Here is an 8,183-nt window from a genome sequence, read left to right on the forward strand (position 1 = left end):
AAAAAAAAAATTCTTTGGTGAAATTTATTTCTATTTTCTTCTTTTTGATGCTATTGTAAATGGAATTGTTTTCTTATTTTTTTTTTTTTTTTTGAGACGGAGTCTCGCTCTGTCACCCAGGCTGGAGTGCAGTGGCCGGATCTCAGCTCACTGCAAGCTCCGCCTCCCGGGTTTACGCCATTCTCCGGCCTCAGCCTCCCGAGTAGCTGGGACTACAGGCGCCCGCCACCTCGCCCGGCTAGTTTTTTGTATTTCTTAATAGAGACGGGGTTTCACCGTGTTAGCCAGGATGGTCTCGATCTCCTGACCTCGTGATCCGCCCGTCTCGGCCTCCCAAAGTGCTGGGATTACAGGCTTGAGCCACCGCGCCCGGCCGGAATTGTTTTCTTAATTTCATTTTAGGATTATTCATTGCTAGTGTTTAGAAATATTATGCAACTGATTTTTTTATATTAAACTTGCATCTGCAACCTTAATGAACTCATTTATTACATCTAACATGATGCTCCCTGGTAGTCTACTAGTTAGGATTCGGTGCACTCACTGATTACCTCTAATAGGTTTTTAGTGTGGGTTTATTTTTGGGGGAGTGGGTAGGTGGGGATGGAGTATAGCTATGTCGCCCAGGTTGGAGTGCAGTAGTGAGATCTTGGCTCACTGCAACCTCTGCCTCCAGGTTCAAGTGATTCTCCTGCCTCAGCCCCCCAAGAAGTAGCTGGGATTATGTGCACCCGCCACCATGCCCAGCTAATTTTTGTATTATTAGTAGAGATGGGTTTCACTGTGTTGGCCAGGCTGGTCTCGAACTCCTGCACTTTGGGAGGCTGAGGTGAGCGGATTGCTTGAGCCCAGGAGCTGAAGACCAGCCTAGGCAACATGGTGAAACCCTCTATCTCCTAAAAACACAAAAAATTAGCCAGGTATGGGGGTGCATGCCTGTAGTCCCAGCTACTTGGGAGGCTGAGGCAGGAGAATCACTTGAGCTTAGGAAGTTGACGCTTCAGTGAGCCAAGATGGCGCCACTGCATTCCGGCCTAGGCAACAGGAGTGAAACTCTGTCTTAAAAAAAAAAATCACAATAGCAAAGACTTGGAACCAACCCACATGCCCATCAATGATAGACTGGATAAAGAAAATGTGGCACATATACACCATGGAATACTATTCAGCCACAAAAAATAATCAGTTCATGTCCTTTGCAGGGATATGGATGAAGCTGATAACCATCATTCTCAGCAAATTGACAGGTTGATGGCGGGTTGATGGGTGCAGCAAACCACCATGCCACATGTATACCTATATAACAAACCTGCACATTCTACACTTGTATCCCAGAACTTAAAGTATATATATTAAACAATCATGTCAACTGCAAATAGAGATAGAGATAGTTTTACTTCTTCCTTTTCAAAATGGATACTTCAAAAAAAAAATTTCTTGCTTAATTACCCTACAGTACAAGGTTGAATAGAAATGTTTCTTTTGTATTTCATAGGCAGCTTTCTGCATATTCATAGTCTAAACACCAGGAATAAAGAGACTTGGCAACTGTATTTGATTTTACCATCTTTGTCAATGAGATGGCATAGCTAGCAAGGAGAGCAATGCCTCGGGCATTGACAAACAATCAATGATTATGTTTGCTTTTACTTTCAGCCTTTATTTCTACTACACTTTTTAACCACACCAATTGATTTTTCTTTCTCTTCCCTAAGATGAAGTAAAGGGAATGAATTATGAAATGAGATAAGCCTGCATTCAAATTCCGATTTATATTCTAATTCTCCAATTTCCATTTTATAGGACATGTTACTTTAAGTTGTGTCTCCACCTGTCTGAACCTCAACTTCCTCAACTGTAAAATGGAGATGACACCAGTCATTTCATAGGGTTATTGAAAGGATTAAAGGAGATAATGAATGGAAAGCATCTAACAGAGTGCCTGGGACTTTGAAAGGGCTCAGAAAGTGCCCAATCCCTTTCACTTCCTCCCTAGTGCTGAACAAACCTCTTTTATCTGTAGGTTGGGAAAAATGACTAATATTTATTTATTTATTTATTTATTGAGACAGGATCTTACTCTGTCACCGAGGCTAAAGTGCAGTGGCGTGATCACAGCTCGTGTAACCTCGACACCCTGACTCAGGTCATCCTCCTACCTCAGCCTCCCAAGTAGCTGGGACTATAGGCTGCATCACCACGCCCAGCTAATTTTTGTTTGGGCACAAATGATCCTCCTGCTTAGGTCTCCTAAAGTGCTGGGATTACAGGTGTGAGCCACTGCACCCAGCTATAATTTTAAAAAGACCTTTCTAATATCCAGAGTGATTCAAAGAAGGAAGGGGTCTTGGGAAGTAGTGGGCTCCAAGTTTAGGGGGTGTTCAAGCATGATGTTTGAGGGGTTTGAGATTATGTTTGGAGTGCTTGAGATGATGAAAAGGTAAAGTCAGATGATGTTTGTGGTCCCATAGAATCTATTAAGTTGTGTGAAGATATTTATTGACTAATATGTTATTCTGTTTTTTCAGCAACTATTTATTGAGTATCTACCATGTGCCAGACCCCGTGCTAAGTAATGGGAATCCAAGGGTGAGGAAGAGAAGCAGGGTTCCTGTCCTCCGGGAGTTCACAATCTTGAATGAGACTAACAATAAAAGGCAAACAAACCAAAACAAAGGAATAAGATCACTACAAAGTGTGATGAGCATTGTAGCAGAAATAAACTAAATGAGAGAGTTTACCCAGGGGAGGCAATTTTAGAAAAAGTAGAAAGGGATTGCCTCTCTGATATAGGCAGGCTGTATCACTGATTTGAACTGAGCACTTCTAGTGTTTATAAAATAGGGCCACAAATTATTTGACATTTCACCCATCAGGAGGTAGGGTCTATGTCCTCCTTTTATATGGATGGGTTTATGACCACTTTGACCAATGGAGAATGGCAGAATTGATGCTATGTGATGTCCAAGGCTAGGTGATAAAAGGCCATCTAGTGCTTTACCTTGCTCAGTAGAGCACTCTCTTGGGGAACCCTGAGCTGTCATGTAAGAAGTCTGACTGCTGGGCACAGTGGCTCATGCCTGTAATCCCAGCATTCTGGGAGGTCGAGGTGGGTGGATCACCTGAGGTCAGGAATTCAAGACCAGCCTGACCAACATGGAGAAACCCCGTCTCTACTAAAAATACGAAATTAGCCAGGCGTGGTGCCGCATGCCTATAATCCCAGCTACTCGGGAGGCTGACTACCCTGAGGCCACCACGTTGGACAGGCCATGTGTAGGTGATCCAGTCAACTGTCCCAGCTGAGCCCTGCTTTCCAGCTCTCCCTGATTAAGGAGCCAGACATGTGAATAAAAAAGCCTCCGGATGATTCCAGCCACCACCCAGTTGAGTTACCCTCATCTACTTGAGTCTTGCTAGCTGAAGCCCCAAATGTTTCAGAGCACAGACAAACCATATCAACTACTACTACTCTTTTCCTCCTCCTCCTCCTCCTCCTCCTCCTTCTTCTTCTTCTTCTTCTCTCCTCCTCCTCCTCCTTCTTCTTCTTCTCTCCTCCTCCTCCTCCTCCTCCTCCTTCTTCTTCTTCTTCCCTCCTCCTCCTCCTCCTCCTCCTCCTCCTCCTCCTCCTCCTCCTCCTCCTTCTTCTTCTTCTTCTTCTTCTTCTTCTTCTTCTTCTTCTTCTTCTTCTTCTTCTTCTTCTTCTTCTTCTTCTTCTCCTTCTTCCTCTTCCTCTTCCTCTTCTCCTTCTCCTTCTCCTTCTTCCTCTTTTTCAGACAGAGTCTTGCCCTGTTGCCCAGGCTGGAGTGCAATGGCACGATCTTGACTCACTGCAACCTCCACCTCCTGGGTTCAAACAATTCTCCTGCCTCAGCCTCCCGAGTAGCTGGGATTACAGGGGTGCACCACCACTCCCAGATAATTTTTTTTTGTATTTTTAGTAAAGACAGAGTTTCACCATGTTGGCCAGGCTGGTCTCAAACTTCTGACCTCGTGATGCATCTGCCTTGGCCTCCCACAGTGATGGGATTACGGCCACGAGCCACTGCACCTGGCCTCAACTGTTCTTTTTCTGAATTTCTGACTCCCAGAATCCATGAGCAAAATAAAATGGTCGTTCCTTTGTGCCACTAAGCTTTGAGAGTAATTTGATACCCAGCAATAGATAACTATAACAGCAAACAAAACACTTTATTTTTCTTTCCTTTCCCAGTCCTGCATCACCCTCCTGCAAGTATAAATGAGTGAAAACATGACTTAAAGGTGTAAAGAGGAGGAGATGAAGGAAGGCAATGAGAAAGCAGAGCAGGAGGAGATGGAAAGGGTAACAAAAAAGGTTGATGAGGAGGGTAAGGAAGAAGAGGAGGTGAAGGAATAGGAGTCCCCATGATACCAAAGCAGTGAGACAGAGAGGATTCGGGGTAAAACCAGACAATATGGATCTTGAAGCAGATCAGAAATGTTGTTAGAGGTGGAGGAAGATGAGGTAAAGACCGGGCACGGTGGCTCACGCCTGTAATCCCAGCACTTTGGGAGGCTGAGGTGGGTGGATCACTTGAGGTCAGGAGTTTGAGACCAGCCTGGCCAACATGGTGAAACCCCATCTCTACTAAAATTACAAAAATTAGCCCAGCATCATGGCATGTGCCTGTAGTCCCAGCTACTTGGAAAACTGAGCAGGAAGAATCACATAAGCCCGGGAGTCAGAAGTTGCAGTAAGTCATGATCACACCACTGCACTCTGGCCTGGGCAACAGAGTGAAACCTTATCTTAAAAAAAAAAGGAGAGGCAGAGGGGGGTGGGCACCGTGGCTCACACCTGTAATCCCAGCACTTTAGGAGGCCAAGGCGAGTGGATCAGTTGGGGTCAGGAGTTTGAGACCAGCCTGGCCAACATGGTGAAACCCCATCTCTACTAAAAATATAAAAATTAGCCAGGCATGGTGGCAGGTGCCTGTAATCCCAGCTACTCGGGAGGCTGAGGTACGAGAATCGCTTGAACAGAGACAGAGGTTGCAGTGAGCCGAGATCATGCCACTGCATTCCAGCCTGGGCGACAGAGGGAAACTCAATCTCCAAAAAAAAAAAAAAAAAAAAAAAAAAAAAAAAAATGGCCAGGCGCAGTGGCTAATGCCTGTAATGTCAACACTTTGGGAGGCCAAGGTGGGAGGTCACCTGGGGTCAAGAGTTCAAAACCAGCCTGGCTAACATAGTGAAACTCTGTCTCTACTAAAAATACAAAAATTAGCTGGGTGTGGTGGCGCGTGCCTGTAGTCCCAGCTACCGGCAAGACTGAGGCAGGAGAATCGCTTCAACCCAGGAGGTGGAGGTTGCAGTGAGTCAAGATCATGCCATTACGCTCCAGCCTGGGCAACAGGGCAAGACTCTGTCTGAAAAAGAGGAAGGCGTGAGCTGAGTTCATGCCACTGCACTTCAACCTGGGCAACAAAGTGAGACTCTGTCCCAATTAAAAAAAAAAAAGTAAATAAAAAAATAAGTACATAAATAAAACAAAATAAAAAGTATCTACCAGAAATCAAAAGTGAACATTATGTTAGTAGTGGAGGTCTCCCATAAGGGAATGCCCACACTGTGAATCCCACAAAGGCAATAATTCAGGGTTAAATAAGTATCTAAATGTTAAATACAGATGTATTCTATTAAATTAAATATTTTACATTAAATACAGATGCATCCTGCTAAGTTGCACATGTTACTGTAATATGCACAAGCTGTCCTACCCATGCAAGGACAAGGTATAAGGGGTAACTGAGAAAGTATTTGGGCAGCCCCTTAGTCTCCATGAAACTCACCTCATATAAACTGTTAACATCTTGGTCACCTGACCAGGACATTTGTATGGGACCAAGAATATCTCTTCCATTATGTCTTGCCATCTGCTGAATGAGGCATCTCTAAGTAAACAGCTTGGTTAGATAATACATGCATGCTTCTCATGAATGAGGGTCAATCCTCCAAATTGTTATAATAAAAATGGCAAACCACAAACCTCACTGAAATAAAGAACAAGAAACGCATGCCAATTTTTCATCTCTGCTAGTCAACATTATATTGAATAAGGACAAGAAAAAGAAGAGGTATAAATATTTTTGAAAAGAGATGATACAAGTCCCCAGTAGCTGCACTTGAAGATTAAAGATGTTACCTAGAAAATCCAAGCAAATCTGAGCAACACAGCAAGACTCTGTCTCTATAAAAATTTTTTAAAAAAGGCCGGGCATAGTGGCTCATGCCTGTAATCCCAGCACTTTGGGAGGCCGAGGCGGGTGGATCACCTGAGGTCAGGAGTTCGAGACCAGCCTGACAAACATGGAGAAACCCTGTCTCTACTAAAAATTCAAAAAAAAAAAAAAAAAAATAGCCGGGCGTGGTGGCACATGCCTGTAATCCCTGCTACTAGAGAGGCTTAGGCAGGAGAATCGCTTGAACCTGGGAGGCGGAGGTTGCGGTGAGCCGAGATCGCACCATTGCACTCCAGCCTGGGCAACAAGAGTGAAACTCTGTCTCCAAAAAAAAAAAAAAAATTTTTTTAAATTTAGCCAGCCTTAGTGGTGCACTCCTATAGTCCAAGCTACTCAGAAGGCTGAAGCTGGAGGATCACTTGAGCCCAAGAGTTCAAGGCTGCAGTGAGCTATGATCGTGCTACTGCACTCCAGCCTGGGTGACTAAGTAAGATCCTGTCTCAAAAAAAAAAAAAAAAAAGAAAGAAAGAAAAAGAAAAGAAAAGAAAAAGAGGCCAGGTACAGTGACTCATGCCTGTAATCCCAGCACTTTGGGGGGCCAAGATGGGAGGATCATTTGAGCCCAGGAGTTTGATATCAGGCTGGGCAACAGTGAGACCCCCATCTCTACAAAAATCAGTTGGGCATGATGGCACACACCTATAGTCCCAGCTGCTCAGGAGGCTGAGGCAGGAGGATTGTTTGAGCTTGGAAGGTAGAAGCTGCGGTGACCCTGTCTCAAAAAAACAAAAAAAAAAAAAGAAAAAAAAGAAAAGAAAAGAAAAAAGAAAAAATCCAAACAAACCAACTGAAAATTACTAGAATGAATGAGAATTAATACAATGATTATGTATAAAATTACCATATAAAAAATCAATAGCGTGGCCGGGCATGGTGGCTCATGCTTATAATCTCAGCACTTTGAGAGATGGAGGTGGGTGGATCACCTGAGGTCAGGAGTTCGAGACCAGCCTGGCCAACATGGTGAAACACCTGTCTCTACTGAAAATACAAAAATTAGTTGGGCATGGTGGTGGGCACCTGTAATCCCAGATACTCAGGAGGCTGAGGCAGGAGAATTGCTTGACCTTGGGAGGCGGAGATTGCAGTGAGCCGAGATTGCACCACTGCACTCCAGCCTGGGTGACAGAGCGAGACTCGGTCTCAAAAAAAAAAAAAAAAAAAAAACAGTAAAATCTCCAAATCCAGATTATCTATCTGTCCATCTATCTAGCTACCTACCTACCTACCTTCCTGGTGGACTTTAGTATATGATAAACATGGCATTTCACATTAGAAAGGAAAAGAATGACTATAGCAAATTGTTGGGACAACTGGTTATCCGTTTGGAAAAAATGGTATGTTCCAATCATTCTTTATATCATACACAAAATAAATTCCAGTTTGATTAAACAAAAACAAAATAATAAAATAATAATAAAATAACAAAATAATAAAATAATAGTAGAAAATATAGAATATTTTCAAGTTGGGGGTAGGGAAAGGAGAGGCATTTTTGAACAAGACCTAAAATTTAGAAACCATAAAATAAACTGATATTTTAGTTACATGAAAAATTAAAACTTCTCACAAAAACCATCATAAAATTAACTATAAAGAGTTACTACAAGTTCCATAGTAAGAGATTAACAATCCAGTAGAAAAAATGAGAATTCACATAAGAAGACATGAAAAGGTGTGCAATCAGCAATCGAAACTACAAAGAACAAAAATGACACTTTAAAAAAGTCTATAGTCGAATCTCGGCTCATTGCAACCTCCGCCTCCCAGGTTCAAGCTATCCTTGTGCCTGAGCTGGGATTATAGGTGCCCACCACCAGGCCTGGCTAATTTTTGTATTTTTAGTAGAGATAGGGTTTCACCATGTTGGCCAGGCTGGTCTCGAACTCCTGACCTCAAGTCATCCACCTGCCTTGGCTT

This window comes from Macaca mulatta, chromosome 1, assembly GCF_049350105.2.
Source record: "Macaca mulatta isolate MMU2019108-1 chromosome 1, T2T-MMU8v2.0, whole genome shotgun sequence".
Classification (NCBI taxonomy): domain Eukaryota; kingdom Metazoa; phylum Chordata; class Mammalia; order Primates; family Cercopithecidae; genus Macaca; species Macaca mulatta.